At 43.2% G+C, this 23,252-nt stretch overlaps 1 protein-coding gene and 1 long non-coding RNA gene across 4 annotated transcripts in view; both read left to right on the forward strand.

Annotated features, from left to right (window-relative positions):
* The window catches only part of SESN1 (sestrin 1), a 133,597-nt gene that overhangs the window by 67,323 nt on the left and 43,022 nt on the right, over window positions 1–23,252 (forward strand). The window lies entirely within an intron of this gene.
* Window positions 12,330–23,252, forward strand: part of LOC140121787 (uncharacterized) — a 44,180-nt gene continuing 33,257 nt past the window's right edge. The window contains exons 1-2 of one of the 2 annotated variants that reach the window (XR_011854182.1): window positions 12,330–13,244; window positions 13,324–13,490. This is a non-coding gene — a long non-coding RNA (uncharacterized lncRNA). The remainder of the gene's footprint in view (window positions 13,245–13,323; window positions 13,491–23,252) is intronic. The other variant, XR_011854183.1, reaches the window with a different exon arrangement.

Below are 23,252 nucleotides of genomic sequence, written 5' to 3' on the forward strand. Positions count from 1 at the left end.
ACATGGCAGCAATAAATATAATAGATTGGTAGATTTTCCAGAATTGTTATTTCATATGGATTGCAATTATTCCATAGAACAGATAAATCAGAAGAGGTGACAGGGCTAGTTTAATGATTTACTTTGGATGTTTATCAAAACTGAGTTGTTCCGCTTTTAATCATGATAACATGGCTTCCATTATAAGTATATTTTTTATATCATGTCTGTCAAAATTTGGCATGTTTATTCTTGATTCCAAGTTGGTGGACAACAAGTGATCAGATACATACATGGGGCAGATATTGCAAATCAGGACCTTAGATGATGTCACCCTGGTCACATGACATGGTGAGAAGTAGATGGAAGGGGTCGACCGAGCAGGACACACCTTCTCTCATATCAGAGAATATAAGATAACGTTGATTTATGGGAACATAAGGGAAACAATTTTTAGGTAAAAGAAGACTGCAAACCTCTGATGCCAAATCACATTCAAAAGCCTTTTTTTTTTTCCACATATCAATATTTATTTTTCAGTTTACAGAGCTTCTTTTCCTCTGTTCGGAAATTTACTGTATAAGGTTTTTTAAATTTATTTTGATTGTGTTTCTGCTAACATCGGGGGGGGGGGGGGGGGTGAATACAAAGATCAGGGTTCGAAAAGGTGGCACAGTTAGGTTCGACCATAGCACTTAGAAGGTCACATCCGCCTCTTTATTGGGAGGGCTCAGTCTGTGACAGGTTCAGACAGGCTATTTCACCATGCAGCGTTAAAAGGTCAATTAAATGCCCCTGGTTGGTACTTTGTGGTTTCCCTGGCTAAGTCAATTCCTTATGAATAAAGGAAATGGACATACATGCTCTTAGCGCGGATTGTGGTACAGTCATGAATTGCTGGGATTCAAAATATGGAGAATACAACAAGATACATGGCTCCAGATGTTGCATTAATGACTGTAGAAGCGTCTTAGACACTTGTAGAGGCAATTTAACACAAAAAGCCCCAAACTTGGAAATCTGCCTGGTACTTTTATCCTCCTCAGTCTTGGACATGAGCTGAAGAGACTTTAATGTCCCTCCATTGCTGCAGCCGATGGAAGGTCATGTTACTGGAGTCCAGTAAATGCCATTTCACACTGGCCGTGTGGGGACTTGTATAGCGGCCAGATATATGACCCAACAGGGTCCTGTACTGTACCGCGCACAGGGAAAAGATACAGCATGCTCTATCTGGGCGGTGTGCACCGTGGATCCTCCTCTGCAGCACACTGCTATATGCTCTCCCAGTTATGACCAGGCGAACGCACCCTAATTCTGTAGACACCGCTGATGCTCCATTCACATGACCAAACAGTCTGCTCAGCACTGTCAATATGCCCAATAGAAGTCAGTGGATTATAGGTTAGCCGTTGTGCAGCTAACACATGGCCAAATCAAATCATTTGGGCTAAAGAAAGTGAATAAAACAATTCTACCAAACTATATTCGCAAATTCACTTGCGAATGAGGCCTCAAACTTTTTCATTAAGTCTAGAGTGGAAAGTAATGGGTTCCTTAGTTTGTTGTGCCATATTTCATGTCTGCTTGACTTGACTTTTCACTTTTTTTTGTCTGCCTTAGGGTGCTGTCAGAAATGGAATCAAAGCCCTTTGACTCAGTTTAGAAAGCATATGGGAGCGTGCCACAGCCGATTGCAAATGGATTTCTTTGGCAATACATGCAATCGGTAACCAGTACCCATTGTCTTGCATTTAGACAATACAAGACAGTGGGTACTTCTTACCAATCATATGCGTTATCATAGAAACACATATGTAATTGGGCTGTGGGAAAACACCCATATGCTTTGATTCCATTTCTAAACGGAGTCAAAGCCCTTTGTGTAACAGCACCTTTATTCCTTCCAGAGGTCGCACTAACATTTTTCCAGAAGGGTAAAAATACTCCTCTCACCATTTTTGAGGAGTATTTTTACCCGAGGAGGAGTATGAAAATTTCTGTAATACACATAGCACACATAGCGCGCACACACACTACGCTCACAGGACACTGCACACTCACACACACTACTGCACGCTCACAGGACACTGCACACTCACACACACTACTGCACGCTCACAGGACACTGCACACTCACACACACTACTGCACGCTCACAGGACACTGCACACTCACACACACTACTGCACGCTCACAGGACACTGCACACTCACACACACTACTGCACGCTCACAGGACACTGCACACTCACACACACTACTGCACGCTCACAGGACACTGCACACACACTACTGCACGCTCACAGGACACTGCACACACACTACTGCACGCTCACAGGACACTGCACACACACTACTGCACGCTCACAGGACACTGCACACACACACTGCACGCTCACAGGACACTGCACACACACACTGCACGCTCACAGGACACTGCACACACACACACTGCACGCTCACAGGACACTGCACACACACACACTGCACGCTCACAGGACACTGCACACACACACACACTACACGCTCACAGGACACTGCACACACACACACTACACGCTCACAGGACACTGCACACACACACACTACACGCTCACAGGACACTGCACACACACACACTACTGCACGCTCACAGGACACTGCACGCACACACACACACTACTGCACGCTCACAGGACACTGCACGCACACACACACACGCTCACAGGACACTGCACACACACACACACACTACACGCTCACAGGACACTGCACACACACACACTACACGCTCACAGGACACTGCACACACACACACTATGCTCACAGGACACTGCACACACACACACTATGCTCACAGGACACTGCACACACACACACTATGCTCACAGGACACTGCACACACACACTACACGCTCACAGGACACTGCACACACACACTACACACACACACTACACGCTCACAGGACACTGCACACACACACACACACTACACGCTCACAGGACACTGCACACACACACACACACACACACACTACACGCTCACAGGACACTGCACACACACACACACACACACACACACTACACTCACAGGACACTGCGCGCGCACACACACACACTACGCTCACAAGACACTGCGCGCGCACACACACACACACACTACGCTCACAAGACACTGCGCGCACACACACACACACACACTACGCTCACAAGACACTGTGCGCGCACACACACACACACACTACGCTCACAAGACACTGCACAATCGCACACTCACACACACAGGACACTGCACACACTCACACAGGACACTGCACACACTCACACAGGACACTGCACACACTCACACAGGACACTGCACACACTCACACAGGACACTGCACACACTCACACAGCACACTCACACAGCACACTCACACAGGACACTGCACACACTCACCCGGTCCCGTCGATCACATAAACGCAGGCAGCATTTGGAGCAGGACGGGGAGCGGCAGCCCCGCTGCCCACATGCCTCGCCTGGGGCCTGCGCTCTCGCTGCGGGTCTCTCCTGCCCGCCCCTGACACTGAGTCACGTGTCCTGCTGAGCGGTCCAGCGCGCGCTGCGATCGCTCTATAGACATTTCCGTCATTTGCAGCGCGCGCTGAACCGCTCAGCCTGCGCGCTACAGGGAATAATTGCCATGCGTTCTTTTACGCATGGCAATTATTTTGGGGGGTAATGGCGCCTCATCACGCGTCTATGACGCGTGGTGAGGCGTTAATGCGACCTCTGATTCCTTCCCTGCCAAAACTTCACTGATCTAGACTTTCTGCTTATCTTTTCTGGTGGAGATTTGTCAGCTCTTGTACACAAGTCTTTTGTTGTACAATTCCTGAAATAATCGCAACTCCTTGCGAATCACCACTCTAGCCTTTGACTGTTTAGTCCTGACCGTTGAGACTTCTGTTTGTTAGCTTTGAGAATGAAATTTGTTACAGCCTAGGGCATCCACGGGCGTCTTGTTTGTTACCTTTCCTTGGTCCATTACTGCATTGTACCATGTGTTTTCAATATGGTGCAGCAACTCCAGATATCCGCTATCCAGATTTATGCAATAATGCAATAATAGTTCCTATAGTATTGTGTTCTATACTATTCAGAAGTTTTCCAAATGATTACTGTTTGTTCCACCGCATGTGTCAATATAAGATAGAGAAGCAAGTTACATCAATCACAATAACATTATGTATGAACTTACCGTACCTCAGGACAAATAAGGTGAAGTATTTGAGGAGGCTGAAGGCGGTGAAACAGGTTTGGTGTTTTTCTCAGTGCTCATGATTTGCATGTATTTACCAGCTTCTAGTGGATCTTGGTGTTAGACACTTTTAACCCTGGACTGCCCATTGACTACATGTACTATTGCTGGCAAGTCCGAACATATACTGATTTTTTCCAAAAATAAGACATTTACTGAAAACCGTGCAGTGTGTAGTGTGCAGTGTGCACTAGATTCATTATTTCTGGTGCACATTCTTCATGAATCTGGTGCTCCCGCACTGCTCTGACAGAGTGCACCATTTTTTTCTGGTGCACCCTTAACCTGGAGCATGCCATACACTTTTGAATTTTGTGTTGCATCGGGTATAGTGCAGTAAGCGCCACAAAATGTTGCATGCGGCACAATTGTGTCACCTGCACCAGAAGTACGTCCTGGTGCTGCGGGGGGTGTAGAGAGAGCTCACAGGCTGAACTCTCTTCATACACGGCAGGTATCAGCTGTATAAGACAGCTGATGCGCGTCTGTTACTTCCGTGTTACTTCGGTGATGTTAAGCTGTTAACCTCTTAAGAGTCACAGTTGAACTCGCCCTCCCATGACGTCATTGGAGGGTGGCTGGCGATCGGTTACCATGGCAGCCTAGAGTTTCATTGAGACTAGTAGGCTTACCGTGTGTAATGATCTCTAATAGCCAGCAGATGGAAGGCTATTAGAGATCAGCAGGAATATTGCTATATACTGCAATACAGTAGTATTGCAGTATATAGTAGTTGCAATCAGACCCTAATGGTAAAAAAAACAAAAACTATTTAAATATAAAAAATTTGTAAAAAAAAAAAGTTACATTTTAAATCACCCCCCCCTTTCCCTTGATCACATATAAAAGTAAAGAAACAATAAAAATCATAATCATGATAGCTATCACCGCATCCCAATATGCCCGTTCTATCAAAAGGTAGAATGTAGCTTTTTAGACCGTACTGTACCGTGCACAGGTAAAAGATAGAGCATGCTCTATCTTGAACCGTGTTTACGGCCGGGAGCCATGCACCGCTCACCCCTCCTCCTCTTCAGCACGCTGAGACCCTAATTCTATACATACCTCTAATGCTCCAGTAACATGCCCAAAGCTCCTGAATGACGACAGCAAAATGTCATCTATTGGTGTGGCATGAGAGGAAACTTATCATAAATAAATAAAAAAAACATTTTCTTAAGTTTTATCATTTTAAATGTTTACTTCTAACAAACAAAACTTTATAGCAGAGCATAATCCCTTTGCTCTCATGTTTACAACAATACCAAACATGTATGCTTTTGCCGATAAACGAAGTCACTATGATGCCTATGATCAGTGTGGTTCATTTTACGTTGAATAGTACTAACAAATTATAAGGTTGCATTTTGTTTACTGTGATTTATTTATTTTTTTACAATTAGCTGATAATTTCTGACCCCAAGACTGTAGGAGACATGGGCCAATAATTTGCCGCCTTAACCTCTTGAATGCCATATCCCAATGCAGTGCATTATGTTGTTAAATTGAGGAATGTAGATTTATGCCCTGGCAACACAGGGCACAGTTAAAGGACATCTACCATCAGTTTTACTGATGGTAATGTCCAGCATTATGTGGCCATTTAGTAAGTGTTTTAGTGCATAAAGTAAGGGCACGTTTGCAGAGAAAACAACTTTTAAAAAATATGTAAATGTACTGAAGGCGTTCAGATGATAAATTATTCCACTCCCTTCTACGATCGTAACTTCCTGCACCCATCTGGGGAGCTTGGAGCTGCCTTGGAGCTGGCCATGTGATGTCAGAGAGCTGGGCAAGGAGAGAACGGGATGAGAGCAGGAGGTACGATCACAGTGGAGGGCTGAGTACATTAAAACCCGGCGATGATGAGAGTAATTTTTGCTGAAACGCAAACTAAAATGTCCTGAACTAAATTTATTAAGTGTTTTATGACAAAAAGGTTGTGACCCCATGAAAGGATGCTTGGAGCTGTTTTCCAGCATGATCTTAACCAATGAGAAAGTGCAAAATGATGCTAGATAATCTTAAATTTAGACAGGTTTATTGTTCAGCAACAGACAATGATAAATCTACAGGCAGTCCCCGGGTTACATACAAGATAGGGTCTGCAGTTTTGTTCTTAAGTTGAGTTTGTATGTAAGTCGGAACTGTATATTTTATAATTGTAATCCCAGCCAGAACTTTTTTGGTCTCTGTGACAATTGGATTTTAAAAATGTTGGGTTGTCATAAGAATCAGGATTAACAATAAACCTTCATTACAGACACCTGTGATAACTGTTACAGCTGATGATTGTAGCCTAGGACTAAAGTACAATAAATTACCAATATCTGTTATTACCAGTAACTAGGGATCGTATGTAAGTCAAGTGTTCTTAAGCAGGGGACCACCTGTATATACTAAATATACCCTTATTTCTTTGAGAATAGCAGCAGATTGTAACAGAATTCTCCTTTTCAGTGTATAGCAAAAAATCTGTAGCACAATCCACGTAACATGTGATTTGCAGTCAAACGTGCGCCTATGTGAGGAGTGTTGCTGGAAATGGTACATAAACAACCACCTCCCCCACTGTATGACTGCTGTACATAAACACCAACTTATGCAAATATAAACTAATATATATGAAAGCTCAAACTAAACTCATACTGCCAAGGTAGTGATAAAATCTGTAGCTATGGCATTTCATTACAATTTCCTATGTCTATGTGTTTTTTTTACAGAGCCTGCAGCTAGATGTAAAGTTAACACACCCTGTGATGGCTCAGGGATCACATGTCGCTTCCATAGGCAGCCAAAGAACAATTATATAAGTGTATTACAGGCTGACTTAGGTGATAGGGTACTACCAAGCATAGAGGACAATTAGAACCTTTATCTGCTCTATCTCCCTAGGATTGGTACTTTTACCATGTCTCCCCACCCAATAATCAAAATTTGTAAATGTATGTTTATTGTTTATTGTAAGTTCAGTTGTAGTAAGTATTGACAAGTGATTGCCTATTTGTTGCTGATTGGCAGTACCATTCAGGGTGTCATGCACATAGCATATTACCTGCAAATTTGCTGCATGGCATAATACAGTAGCTTTAAGGAAATCTACCACTAACTCAAAATTAAACTGAACATACTCACCTGTCTTCCTCTTCACCTTGATCCATGATTACCTAAAAAAAAAAAGATTTAATAAGAGCAGCCTGGAGCATGGGGACTCAATGTCTGGCACTCCGGGCTGCTAATTATTCACACCTCTCGCACCTCTCTCTCCCATGCTAGAGAGTGATTTAATGTCACACAGGGACGACAGGTGAGTATGTTTAATTTAGATTTAAGTTAGTCTACATTCAAACGAACGTATGGGGGACGTATATACGGCCAACGTAAATACATCTCCCATACACTTCTATGGCCTCGCGGCGCTGCACAGGAGCGGTATGGTGCAGCACACGTGTGGCACTGTACCGTTCCGTAGCCCGTAGAAATATAGGACATGCCCTATCTTTCGACGGAATACGATGTCGCACACTCATCCCCTGCTCCTCTGCAGGGCCCATGTACGTCCGTAGTACAGCGGGCATACATCGTGTGAATGTGGCCTTAGTGGTAGATTTCCTTTAATACAGTAAAACCATACACACATTGTGAAAAATATCTGTAGTGCAAACAACTGCAAAACTTGAAAGGATTTTCCCACGAAGACAAGTTTCTTAAATGCACTCAGTAGAGCAAAATAACACATTTTCTAATTCACTGTTATAAACAAAAATACAGCATTTCACAGATATAATTCCAACCTGTCTCTATCATTCCTGGTGTACACAATTTCAGTTGCCCCTAGACACGACCCTGTAACTTCTGACTTTGGGTCGGGGAAGCCATCTTGGATCTCTGTGTGACGGCCGTGGAGCTGAGTTTCTCTCTTTCTCTGCTCCCTGCCCTCTAGCCCCACCCTCTGTAGTGCAGGATGGAGCTCACTCACTGATGCACACACTGACTTCCTGCTGTGTTAGACATTGGGTTCCTGCTGGCAGAAGCGTGAGGTTAACTGCAAGCAACAGACAGATAAGTTCTTTATCTAGGGAGGCACAACAGAAAGGACAGCAGATATAGTGTGTTGTGGAATAGCCGAGATGTAGGAGAGCTGACTGTGTCATTGTGTGCAATAAGCATCTCCTAGATCTCATCATCTCTCTTTTTATGTGTCTGACTAGTACAATGTTCAGAAGCCAGATGAAAGTGTATATAAACCTGTACCCTAACAATCTAACCACATTGTCAGCACAGAGCACTAGATGGATCATAATGTGTCTGCTTAGAAAGTCATGTGAAGTAATGGGTTAAAAATGATCGTTATTGTGTTAATATCAATAGGGGATTGAAATTTGAGAATTTTCTTTCATGGGAAAAACCATTTAAGGTGTGCCCCTGCAGTGGAAAAATCGGGAGATAGAATGCATCAGAGACCAGGCAAAGCAATGCTTGAGGTATGGCTGCGTAATTCCCGCAGCCATAAATTCTGCAGCCATTCCACTGCATTTGCAGTTAACCTTGGGGTACAGGCCTTGCTCAGGCACTCTAAAGTCATGGCCTAATCTTTAGGTATACACTGGCCCACATTTATTTTGTGTTTGCACCAGTTTTCTGTCTACCTTTGCACTATAAAGAACGTGCAAACAGCTTGCACATGTATTTATGAAATCTTTGTGCCAGGGAAGTGTTAGTGCTTAGTTGGACCGTGCACCACAATTCTGCCTGACATGCGCCACAATTGTGCCTCCGTCACAGTTCTGCAGTATGAACAAAGTGCACCAAAAAAAAGGTGCACACTTCCAGAGCAGTGCAGGGTGCACCAGATTCATGAAGAATGTCACCACAATTCATGACTCTGGTGCACCCTGAATACTCCACACGCACTGGACAGTTTGCAATTTTTTTGATAAATGTGGCCCAATGTGTATCAATTCCTCACTGTTTTATAGATCTCAATTATTTGCAGAAAGTGGAGAACCCACTTTTATTTTTACATGTCTCTGTGTCATTTGGGCATAAGCTATACTTGTTGCAAACCTCATGAGTAGCACCAAGGTAATAGGTGTGTTATCCTGGGGTACTTTAAGGTAGTCCTATTTATTTTGAGAGTTTGACCCCCACAATATTGATATTGATGGATTATACTAAGAATGTCCCTTTAAATTTATAAAAATACATTTTGTACTTTTTGCAGGCTTCTATGTAATAATAACTTTTGTTCTATTTTAGTTACTTTTAGCTGGGAAACTCCCTGCTTAGATTGAACTGCAAGAATAAAAGTCTGCGTTTTCTTTCTACAGTTTGTGGCTAAACTGCAGGAAACTGATGCAGAGAAAGAGAAGTACAGCACAAAGCTACTTGTCGCAAAGCCACTATAGCTTCTGCTCTATTCACTAACATTTTTGCATCACAAAACTTGGGTTTACCCTGAGACAGTTTTGATAAGTTATTGATGTCATAATTCACAGCAGTCACTGGGGCTTTAAACCAGTACATATGTTTTTATTTCCAGAGCATGTCGAGGCTCCTGCATATGTGGCTTATGCCAAGTTAAGCTGGTGCTAGCCTCTGTATTCAAAATTATTTTCCTGCTCTATCATCCAGGATGCAAAAACCTCAACTCTTGGATGATTAACCCTTAATGTGACTTGGTTAAAGTTTTTAGAGGAATATGACCTCTTTCTGCCACTGGTTGGCATCCCCACAAACACTCTGACCCCCAGGTCTACTATTAGTGCATACCTACAGTATTAGGCCATGCAGCATATTATGCAAGTGAAGAAAAGATTGAAAGTCTTTTTCTTCAAATGTCTACCCAATACCAATCATTACTAATTCTGGAGAAAGGGAAAATATATGAACCGGACACAAGCTGTTTTTAGTGCACCAATTACCTACGTAATTGCATGAAGATAAAAATTTAATTCTCTCTAAAATTACCTGAAAACCAATAGGTTTATCTGGAAAGCTTAAAAATTCCCTAAAATGCAGATTTCACTTGTGGGATATTTTGGAGCTGGGCGACTTGCTCAACTATTACATATAGTAAACTCTGATCTTATATAGAACCTTTAATACAAATTAACCCAGCTAAAATAAAGACTTGTGAGTCTATCACACATAGTGAGTCCAATGAGGCCCTGCATATTCAGTAGTTACTTGCATTGCCCTGCCTCCTTGTTCCTGATTGGCAGGTCTCACTGCTGTATGGAACATTGAGAGAGCTCTGTTACATCATTGGCCACCTTATGTCACATGATAAGGGTGATTTCATAAAAGGTCCTGTTACATTTGCTAAGTCCACCCCATGTATATATCTGATCACATGACATGTGACAACATTAGAGCATATCACCCTGTTCACATGACATGCTGAGAAGAGACAAGGGGAGGAGGAGATGGGATAGGTCGGCTGAGCAGGACACACCCCCTCTGATGCCAGGTAATACTGTGTAATGTAAAGTTGATTTATGAGGATGTAAGGGATACAATTGTTAGCTAAAAGAACGGTGTCAATTAGTTCTTGGGCTGTATGTGAGCTTGTCATTAACTGTATTGGTGAAAATGTAGTGACAGGTTCCCGTTAAAGGAATTGATGCATCAGTTATTCTGGTATGCTTCTGAGTAAATGCAGAGGTTACAAAATAAAGGGAAAAAATGTGAATGTTCACATCATGACCAGTGTGTTTGGGACAGTTGGTAAGTGTGCCCAAGTTTACTAGCTGAATAGAGGGCATTTTATACAACTGTCTGCCAGTGCATGATGTTTTGTAAAGCATCTTGGGCCACAGGACTAGTGTGGATGTAAAGTTTACACTTTAAAAAAAAATTATATGTTTGGAAGAGAGCTGAAAAGTGTACAATGCTTGCTTTGTACTGATCATTTTTTGACTGAACAAGCTTTCATGTCTGATGTGTTAGCAAACTTTGCTTAGTATGACATAAGATCCATTATACATTTACATGTGTGTGTATGTACCTTAGTTTCCATGAGTATCGCAAATTTAAAATTACAGTGCCAAGATATTCTTGTCATCTCTTGCATTGCTTGCATTCTGCTGACACAACCAATTTCTTTGTGAGCGTTTTTTTTTTTTTTGTTGCAGAACTTCCCATAGGATGCAAAGAACAGGATGGGATGGAACTGTAGTTGGCATAGGCAGGAAGTTCAAAAGAATGTCACTATGTTATCACAGTCCAGCTCTGCTTCTTGGTTAGCCATTATAAAGCTGTAAGGAAGAATTGGGTGTAGAGATTCTTCATCCTGCTACAACCATATCTCCAGATTAAAAAACTCTAAGATTTTGCTTAGTAATTAAAGCATAATACACAACTTAAGGAAAGAGGCTGTTCAGTTGTGCAGTGTTCTTAATAACTTCTTAGGCTCAGTTGACATCTGCACTGTTGTTTTGTTGATTGTTTCAACAGAAGGAAAGAGAAAAACTCAAAAACGAGAACGTATCGGCTAGACCAAGTTTATTAGGCTAATCCTTCTGTTCCCCATCCGTTCCAGTTGACATGCATGTATGCAAGTTTGCCTTTCCGTTATACATCCATTATCTATGACAGCAAAAATAGCGCTACAGCCAGTGTTATTTTTGCCTTTATAAATATGGGAAAAGAGGTGCGGGCACCACTTAAATTCATGTCTCATTTTTTACACACAATTTTTAGTATCCTTCCCTGGCCTTTTTTGTCATCTTTTGTGACTTTTGATGCCGTTTTCAATGCTGCCATTTTAAGGACTGCACAGCCTTGTGATCGCTTTTTATAATTTTTCAAAATTGCAGAAAAGTGGCATGGTTGACTTTGGGCGCTATTTTCTTGTCGGGAGATACGCGCGGAATGGTGCGAACAAAATAGCATGTGAAGAACAATATATATGTGTGTAAAGAACACATTGCAGATGTTTCCATACATCTGCAATGTGTTCTTCACACATATATATTGTTCTTCACATGCTATTTTGTTCGCACCGTTCCACGCATATTTCCCGACAAGTAAGCAGATGTGCCGAACATCTGTAATCTATTCTTCACTGAGTTCTTTACTGTGTTTTTCACTTAAATGATCCTGTGTTCACTGTTTTTATTCTATTCTTCACTGTTCTTCACATCTGCTAACTTGTCGGGAGATAATATACGCACGGAACAGTGAAGAAAAGATTGTAGATGTTTGCATACATCTGCTAACTTATCTGAAGACATTCTTTTTCAATTAAATAAAACATTTTATTCCCGAACCATGATCCCTTTGAAAAAGTCCAATTGACTTAAAAAACGTGCGTGAAAAACGCACCGAAAACCCCAAAAAAAGCGAACACCACGCGCGTGAAAAACGCAAAATCGCTAATGACTCCAAGGAGAAATGGAACAAAAACGCAGCCAAAAACGTCAGTTTTTCACGCATTGCACCCTGGCGTGAAATGCAACGCTAGTGTGGAAGGGGCCTTACAATGGTTTTTACGCATGTTTTCAAATGTTTGGCTGCGTTTTTAAAAAATGCTTAATGTGAGTTATTGCATGAAGCTGTGTCTGTTGGAATTTGTTAAATCGCAGTGATATTGTTCTCACTGTTGTTTGTGCATGTAATCGCATGTGTTTCAAACCGCAGACCCCAAACGCATGTGTTTTAAAAAACCAAACCGCACCTCAAAAAATTCAAGAAAGAAAACACAAATTTAAAACACTTTATCCAACCCTTAATTGGCAAAGTCTCTCATTTTACTGAACATCTGTAAATCCTGTTGCACCTCTTTGCATCCACTACCTGACTGTGAATTCTGGCCACCAGCAATGTTGTCAAATGTGTTTGTTGCAGATACCATCTCCAAAAAAAACAAAAAAATTTTTTTAGGTTCAGTCATATGAATATCATCATATGTCAAAGTCAAGAGTTCAAATTGCCAGGATATAGAGTCTGTCGGGGCACTTGAAGACAGGGGATAGGTGAAGTAAGTCTGGCATCTATTATTACTTTATAAATATTTAGTATTTGTAAAGTATAAGGAATCACTAAAATCTCTATTTTAGACTGACTTCTGATCATGCTGTGCATTAGATCCATATGGAGAAACTGCAGCACTGTCGGCAGAATTCGTCACTGCGTACTTTCTCTTCAATCACTTTTGCAAGTTCACACAGAGGAAATTGTTTTTGTCCAAATAAAGTGAAAGCGTGAAGCACGGCAGGACAAACAGGTTAGTTTTTTAACTTTGCCCAAGGAACAAAGGAATCAGCCTAGAAACAGAATGACCAATAGCAAGTCAGGCAGACAGGTGCAGACACCCAGGAAGGAGGAGCACTAAAAGTTAGTCTGCCAGGCTTAGTAACAAGAGCTAATAACACACACAGAAAAACTTTCTTAATATTTGAGTTAGTTGATCTCAGATCTGTGATCAACTAACTGCATAGATAACACATTCAGTCCCCTACAGTATAAACCCCCTGCAGGCTGAATTACCTTTGGTATGAAAACCATGTACCTAAATGGCTGACCTCATAAACATTAGTTTGATCCAAGTAAAAGCAGTAGATTGTGGCGACATTTATGTAAAGTTTATGGGCAGTCTATAAATCTATAGAGAGGTAAGCAGGGATGTTATCCAAATTTTTAACAACAGGCTCCTTACTTTAGTAAAGAGAATTCCATCGTGTACCACTGAAAAACGGTAACTACTATATTTGGATTTTTTAACTTAATACCCTTCTAGCCTAGAATCAATGGTGTTGACCCCTTACACGCCATGGTCACCACGGGGGGAAACGATCTTCTGAGGGCAGCCCCAGCAAGTTCCCCAGGGCTGCGCAATGTGTTCACCAAGCCGTGCCCCGCCTCTAGGCAGGACCTGGAATCAGCAAACTGTCTGTAACAATCTGTACAATAAATTGGAAAAATTATTGGACCCGCATGGTAAACGACATAAAAAAAACTGAAAAACTTGCCAAAAATTTAAAGTTTTCTTAAAATCCATTCACAAAAATGCACTACAAAAAGTGATTTAAAAAAAGTTATGTGCGCCAAAATGGTACCACTGAAAAGAACAACTCAACACTTAAAAAATGAGCCCTAATTCTTGGTCAACTGAAAAATACTATATTATGTTTGTAAGAAGATAGTGGCACAAAAACAAATGAGATTTTCTCGATATTAGTTTTTCTTCAGTAAAATTGTAAAAATATATATAAAACTATGTAAATGAGGTATCACTGTAATCGTAGTGATCAATAGAATAAAGATAACATGTTATTTTTTGGTACAGGGAACGGCCCCCAAAAAAATTATTTTCTCTTATTCCATACATTCAAGAGGTAATAAACTCTCATCAATAAGATAATGACCCACTAAAATTAAGTTTTTTTTTTAAGTGCATCTAATCTTGCAGAAAATAACCCCTTATATGTCTAAATTGTCGTAAAAAATAAAGATTGTATAGCCTTTAAAAAGTGACAAGGCAAATCTGCTCTGAAGGGTGCAGCTTTCCTTTAATGCTATGGTGTGTGCCCATACAGCAGATTACCACCACATATGGGGGATTGTTATTCTAGGGAGAAAGTGGGTATCAAAGTCTGCAACAAAGTTACTGCAGCAGAACCTAGAGAAATGACAAAAAAGTCTCCATGTACCTCCCCCAAGTCACATGCACATCATCTACTGTGTATTCCGATCCAATTTAACCATTGCAATTCCAATGATAAGCTCGGCCCACCTGCTGCGGCAAAAATATGGTATACACCAAAATCAGACAAATTTAGTTTGTTTTTTAAAGCAAGGGATGCTAAATTGCAACTGAGTGAATTCTGCAGCTGTTCTGTATTGTGCACAAATAGACTTAGAAAGTGAGTCAAGTGCCAAACTATACATGCACTTCATATGGGGCACTTGTATTTGCTATTGATTAAAAGAAATCTACCATCAAAATCAAGCAGGATAAACCAGGGATGCTTACTCATAAATCCAGGCCCCGTGACTCTGGCAATCACTGTTATCTATGGCCTGCTTCCTTATAAAATCAAACTTTACAATTATGCTAATGATCTGAAGGGCACTCCCCCCTCCAACTGTGTGAGGTAAAATCATGCACAGAGGGAGGGGGGAATTGCTATAAGAAGCATAGGGGGGAGGCGAGACAGTGTAACTGCCTGTGAGGGTTCACCATAGAGGGGTAACACCCCCAGAAGTCCTTCAGGCTTATTAGTATAATTTTAAAAGACCAGGGCACCCCAGTGCTCCAACTCCTGCTACAGTTCAGGAATATCAATGTATTTTAACAAATCCTTCTGCTAGTAACTATATACAAAATGATACACAGCTCTCCGGGGCAGATACCGAACACTGTTTGCAGGTTTGTATGGTCAAAACACTGGTGGACTAATTTTAAACCCATGGATATTTTATACACTATGGATCTAAATTGGAGAACAATGTATGATCACTTGATTTTTTTTCCAGAAATAATGTAACCTACATAGATTTTTTGTAAGGGGTACACCATGACACTGAAACAGCGTTTTACAAAATTAGCAAAGTATTTGAACTTAAAACTTTTATTTTGCAAAAAAATATGATGATCATATCTAGATAACAGCAATTACAGAGAAACTGAAGGTTACAACAGTCACTAATTAGTTAGGGAGTCCACAGGCCTTGTTGTGAATGACTCAAGCACATCTGCAGCCACAAGACATCACTAGTCTCTCACACTGCTCTGTGACTGTTTTGGGTTTCTTGGCCATAACTTTGCCAACAACAGGATTTCTATTGGGTTTAGCTCAGGACTCTGTTCTGGTCATTTAATTGTTTCAATGTTCTTTGATTCAAGGAACTGATTTACCCATTTTGCAGTGTGACGGGGGCATCATCCTTCATGAAAATTTCTTGCTGGTTCTGATTGATGAACGCAAGGAAGGAACCACGTGTTATTGAAGAAGGCTCTGATACACACTTGCAGTCACTCTGGCATGTAGCTGTATGAGAGGTCCGATTACTGCTGCAGAAAACATTTCCCAAAGCTTGACACTTCCTCCACCACATTTCACTGACTTCTTTACACACTTTGGGTTCACTATTTGCCCAGGTTGTCTACACTCATAATGTTTCCCATCAGACCCAAACTTGCTTTCATCACTAAATGTAATGTTTACTACTTCTCATTTGTTCATACATATTCCTTAGCAAAGTTGAGTTATGGGAGGTTTGGTCTCTGTAAAGTAGGCTTTCAGACTAAATGATCTTAAACATTATTAACACTTATACCTTGCAGGTATCTAAAAGGTTTCTCTAGTTTTGATCAGTGTTCTCTTTCAATTATCACAATTACATTTTATACTGTTAGAATATATGTAATTTATGAAATACGCTCAAAACACTGGTATTTTACTCATGCTATATTCACATGAACTTGACACTTAGGAAATTGTTTGTTCTATAAATTTCATCTCCAGTATATATATTGTGAAATATTTCAACAAAGACAAATGAGTGCCGATAAGTACACAAATGTAGAACAGCAACTTTTTTACAGAGTCTTAAATTTCTTAGTAAAATCTTTAAAAATGGGCTAGAGAGAAATATTAAGCACCTGCTTTTTCCGACATTTTCATTGAACCTGCATCAGTCTCCTGGGTCTTTATTGTGGCTTGACCTGACCTAAGTACACCTTGTCATGTGCATACAGTGTACAGTACATGCTCTCCTACACCTTCCTGTGTGTCTGTCTATAAACACCCACTGTCATATCACTACTTCCCTTCAGAATGTCATTTTTTTATTTGTTGGTGGAAAAAGAAGTTGCCAGAAATTCTGTACACTCCCCTACTCTTTTTGTTTTTTCACGGTTTATTTAAAATTATATTTTATGCTGTTAATTATAAAAAGAGTCAAACATTAGAAACCAAATATAGTCTATTCAAACTGTTAATTCACATGTTACCTATGAAATACCATGTAAAAGTGACCTTAAAGGAACTGAACCAACTAAATATTTTTTAGCAGCTGCACCACTTTACAGTGTATGGTGCAATCTGCTTCTGGCACAGTGCATACCTCTAATATTAATTTGTTGTTGCAGGGCCTAGTTGTCAGACCCTCACAATCTTCTATTTGTGAGCTATAATGGGGATAGACCATTCATTGTCAGACAACCTTTGGGAAAACAGATATGTTTGGTGAACACTATAGTCTGATTTTTATCTAATATATAAATCTGAGTGTGTGTATGTCAATTAAAGGAATCAGCACCGTTGAATTTACAATCACCAAATTTTGTGACTCAGGGAAAATCATCATTTTCACCCTGCGATTTCCAAAATACACTTATTAACCACCATACACAGGAGCCATTGCTGCTGCTGTGGCAGTTAGAAACTGAGCCATGATTGGTTGCCATGATTGGTAACTAATATGAGCTCTGAGCTTTGATTGGAGAGTGAGAGACAATAAGGCAGAAAGACAGGCAGGGAGAGTAAGTAACAGAGAGACAGACAGTGATAGTGAGTGAGAGACAGGCAGGGAGATTGAGTTACAGAGAGACAGTCAGGGAGAGTGAGTAAGAGACAGGGAGACAGGCAGGGAGAGTGAGTCAGATACAGGCAGGGAAAGTGAGATATGGAGAGACAGGCAGGGAGAGTAAGTGAGAGAGAGAGACAGGCAGGGAGAGTGAGTGAGAGACAGACAGGCAGGGAGAATAAGTGAGTGACAGAGAGACAGTCAGCTAGAGTGAGTGATAGACAGGCAGGGACAGTGAAAGAAAGACAGGTAGGGAGAATGAGTTAGTGAGAAACAAAGAGACAGGCAGGTAGAGTGATTAAAAGACTAAAAGACCGACAGGGAGAATGAGTAACAGACAAAGAGATAAGCAGGTAGAGTGACTGACAGACAAAGAGACAGGCAGGTAGAGTGATTGAGTGACGGAGAGATGGAGAGACTGGCATGGAGAGGGAGTGAGAAGCAGGGAGAGTGAGTGAGAGACAGGCAGGCAATTTTCCTTCACTAGCATCAATATTTTTATGTAATTTCCCTATAAGAATACTCAATTGTGTTAGGGAAAAACTGGGCATCTGAAATATCTTTATCCAGTTGCCAGATTCTTTTAAAGTTTACTACTTGGAATATGACTGATTCAACACGGTGAGCACTCCCTCACTACTGTTGGCATTTGTCCCAATCTTTAAAGGTTTCTTATATGTACTCAGGATAACAAAATAACACATTCTCAAATTCACTTTTATAAACAAATATACAGTATTTCACAGATATAATTTCAACCTGTCTCTATCAGTCCTTGTGGACACGACCCTGTAACTTCTGACTTAAGGTCAGGGAAGCCACCTTGGATTTCTGTGCACCGGCCATGAAGCTGAGTTTCTCTCTCTCTGCTTCCTGCACTCTAGCCCCGCCCCCTACACTTCAGGACATTCACACTGATACAGACACTGACTTCCTGCCGGCAGCAGTGTGAGGAGAACTACAAGCTGCAGACAGATCAGACAGTTTTTATCGGGGGAAGTAGAGCAGGAAGGCATAGCAGTTCTAGTGTGTTGTGGAATAGCAGAGATGTAGGAGAGCTGACTGTCATTGTGAGTAATAGGCATCTCATGGATCTCATCATCTCTGATCTATATCATCTCTCTTTCTAAAAAAATGCAATGAGGCAGCACTCCAGTAAGTATAAAGGTGATCTTTATTCATCCATGGCAAAATAAGGTGCAATGTTTCAGCTCATCCATAGAGCCTGTGAGACACTGAAGGGGTTAACTGTGGATGGGCGGTATGTTTCCCCTAGGTTTTCATAGTATGCGAGGCCTGAGTGCTGAGGTTGTGTTGTCCAGCACCTTGGACACAGGTGATGGGAGCAGCCTAATCAGTCTGCATAAAGCTGCTCAGCAGAGCTGAGAGTGTGGTCTCTCTCTGAAAGGAGGCTGGAAAGCACGCAGCCCTGACCTCTGTGCCTGGAGCAGCGACTTATTTTATGTACTAGTGATGAGTTAGAGAAACTCTGTTTAGTTAGCACCCTGACGGGTAGGATTTTGTTTGTTTAATGCCTGAATGTAAAGGCTGTTTTATTTTGCTGCTGCAATAAACGCAGGCGAGACCTGTTTTGGACTGTACCTTGGTGTCACTGTCTTGAACTGCATCACAGCACCCCGCTACCACGGTCTCTACTGGGCCAAATCTCCCACATATGGTGGAGGATGCGGGCAGTTCAAAAGACACACACCTGAAAGGCTCGCTACATCCTGCAACAGTGCATGGCCTGGGTGAAAGCAGCAGGCAAATTGCAGGATAAAGCCAAGATGGAGGACTTTATTAAATACCTGCAAGAGGAGGCCAGAGCTAATCGGCAGCAGCAGCAGGCCATGCTCCAGCAGCAGGAGGAGAGGTCCCGCCAGCAGCAAGCCATGTTTCAGCAACAGGAGGAGAGGTCCCGCCAGCAGCAGGAAGAGTCCCGGGCTGATCGGCAGCTGCAGCAAGCCATGCTCCAGCAGGAGGAGTCCCGAGCCATGTTCCAGCTGATGATGGAAAAGTTTTCTGGCGTTATGGCAGCACCGCAAGCGACGACTACTGAGGGGTCCCATACTGGTTTGCAAGGGTATCCGGTTGTCCAGCATTCCGCACGGGCTGCAGTGCAGAAGGCTTTACAAAAGATGACGGCGACCGACGATGTGGAGGCGTATCTCACTGTGTTCGAGAGAGTAGCTGAGCGAGAGGAGTTACCAGCTGAGCAGTGGACAGATGTCCTGGCGCCGTTCCTGACAGGTGAATCACAGAAGGCCTACTACGACCTGAGTGAAACGGAGGCCCGTGAGTACCCCCAGCTAAAGGCGGAGATTCTGGCTCGTCTTGGGGTCACCATACAAGTTCGTTCCAGCCGGGTCCACCAGTGGGCGCTCCCAAATGCATGACCTGATCCATCTCGTCCGGAAGTGGCTACAACTAGAGGACTGCACTCCCTCACAGATGGTCGAGAGAGTGGTTCTTGACAAGTTCACCCATTCTCTGCCCTCTCGGCTCCAGCGATGGGTTGGACAGGCCGGTCCCACAAATGCTGAGGAACTTGTGTCCCTAGTAGAGAGATATCGGGCTACGGAGGATCTTCTACTTATCTCTCCCACACGAAGCAGTGCCAGTGACAAGGCCACTAAACCATCTGGTAAGACTGCAGAAAAAGGGAAACAGGTCAGGTTGGGAGGGGGTCCACTGGGGGGCTTGGATACACAGAAACCCAGTGAGGCTCGTGACAGAGGTCATAGCCGTATCCAGTGCAGGCGATGCCATGAAATGGGCCATATTGCTGCCAACTGTCCCCTGTCAGTGGAGCCAATGGACTGCAACCAGACCCGGCGAGTGTCACTGTTTGCCCGGCCGGTTCTGGCAGCCGAGTCAGTCACAGATGCAGAACCCCAAGTGTGTATGGTCACGATCGGTGGTCACACGGTGGAAGCCTTGCTAGACTCGGGGAGTCTGGTCACCCTGGTGCGGGGAACTTTGGTTGATCCTGGACTGTACAGTGGGCGTAAAGTGGGAGTGTTATGTATACATGGGGACACTCGTGAATATCCCACTGCCGTCATCAACCTACATACACCTTGTGGTACTATCACCCATGAAGTGGGGGTGGTGGGGACCCTGTTTCATGAGGCTATTATCGGCAGAGACTTACCGGTGTTTTGTGACCTCTGCAGACGAAGACCCACCTCAGGTGCTATTACAGATAATGGACATCGGATATGCCCAGCCTTGGCCCCTGAACCCTTCGAGGCCAATGTGCCCACACCAGCATTAGGGGTGACCCCCGGTGATGAATTCTCTCCCCTAGAGGTCCTAGCTGGTGAGGTCGAGGGTCACGAGGAGGGGGCCGACATGCCGGACCTTGAGATTTCCCGTGAAAATTTTGGGGCTGCACAGCTACAGGACCCTACCTTATTTAAAGCGCGGGAGAATGTTAAAGTGATAAATGGGGTACTCCAAATACCAGGGGCTGACAAAATATACCCCCGAATGGTGATTGTTGGGGAACTGTTGTACAGGGTTGACCAGATACAGGATGAGGAGGTTGAGCAACTTGTAGTACCCCAATCTCACCGTAGGATGGTGCTAGATTTGGCACACAAACATGTGCTGGGAGGGCACTTAGGTGCTGAGAAGACCCGAGAGAGAATCCTGCAGAGATTTTTCTGGCCTGGGGTATGGGAGGAGGTAAACCGGTATTGTAGTTCCTGCCCTGAGTGCCAACTTACTGCCCCCTTGTCCCACTTCAGGAGTCCTCTGGTCCCATTACCAATCATAGAGATGCCGTTTGAACGGATTGCAATGGATTTGGTTGGCCCCATAGTCAAATCCACAAGGGGGCGCCAGTACATCCTGGTTATCCTGGACTACGCTACTCGGTATCCAGAGGCGATTCCATTAAGGAACACCTCCAAAAACATTGTTAGGGAGCTGTTCCAGGTATTCTCCCGCACAGGCCTCCCCAAGGAAATCTTGACTGACCAGGGTACCCCATTCATGTCTAGAGTAATGAAGGAGATGTGTAAATTACTGCAGGTTAAACAGCTCCGCACCTCTGTATATCACCCCCAGACAGATGGCCTGGTCGAGTGGTTTAACAAGACTTTGAAGGGGATGCTAAAGAAGGTGGTCAGCAAAGATGGGAAGGACTGGGATTGTTTGTTGCCTTATCTGATGTTTGCCATACGTGAGGTACCCCTTACTGACAGGGCTAGAGAGAAGACAGCTTTTGTTACTCCTGATGGGCTATTTCAGTATGTGGTACTCCCCTTTGGGCTACATGGGGCTCCCGCCACATTCCAGAGGTTAATGGATCTCGTGCTAAAACCTCACCGGAGATATGCCTCGGCCTACCTGGATGACATCATAGTCTATAGTAACGATTGGGAGAGTCATCTAGCTAAGGTTCAAGTAGTGGTAGACTCCCTGAGGGCAGCAGGGTTGACAGCGAACCCCCAAAAATGTGTGTTTGGTCTGGAAGAGGCCTGTTACCTGGGGTACCGTATTGGGCGAGGTGTCATCAAACCCCAAGTAAATAAAGTGGAGGCGATACAGTAGTGGCCAAGACCTGTGAGCAAAAAGCAAGTGAGGGCTATTATCGCCGATTTATTCCCGATTTTGCGACAATAGCGGCACCCCTGACTGACCTGACCAAGGGTAGCAGGTCGGTAATGGTAAAGTGGAGTGAAGAGGCTGAGGGGGCGTTTCAGCGACTTAATACGGTTTTGTGCGAGGGACCGGTACTGATCACCCCTAACTTAACCAAAACCTTTATTGTACAGACTGACGCTTCTGACGTGGGTTTAGGGGCTGTCCTGTCCCAAGTAGTGGAGGGTGAGGAACATCCCGTGACATTCCTGAGCCGCAAGCTCACACCTCCTGAGAAGAACTATAGTATAGTTGAGAGGGAGTGCTTGGCGATAAAATGGGCTCTGGAATCCCTGAGATATTACTTGATAGGGCGACAGTTTACACTAGTGACCGATCACTCTCCCCTCCCCTGGATGAGTCACGCTAAAGAGACGAACGCCAGGGTCACAAGGTGGTTCCTAATGTTACAAAATTTCAAGTTCACAGTAGAACATCGAGCAGGAAATCTGCATGGGAATGCCGATGCCCTGTCTCGTACCCACTGTCTGATGGCCAAAAGTGTTCGCCCCCACAGGGTCAAACAGAGGGGGAGGGTATGTGAGACACTGAAGGGGTTAACTGTGGATGGGCGGTATGTTTCCCCTAGGTTTTCATAGTATGCGAGGCCTGAGTGCTGAGGTTGTGTTGTCCAGCACCTTGGACACAGGTGATGGGAGCAGCCTAATCAGTCTGCATAAAGCTGCTCAGCAGAGCTGAGAGTGTGGTCTCTCTCTGAAAGGAGGCTGGAGAGCACGCAGCCCTGACCTCTGTGCCTGGAGCAGCGACTTATTTTATGTACTAGTGATGAGTTAGAGAAACTCTG

The sequence above is a fragment of the Engystomops pustulosus genome, chromosome 3 (assembly GCF_040894005.1).
Source record: "Engystomops pustulosus chromosome 3, aEngPut4.maternal, whole genome shotgun sequence".
NCBI lineage: Eukaryota > Metazoa > Chordata > Amphibia > Anura > Leptodactylidae > Engystomops > Engystomops pustulosus.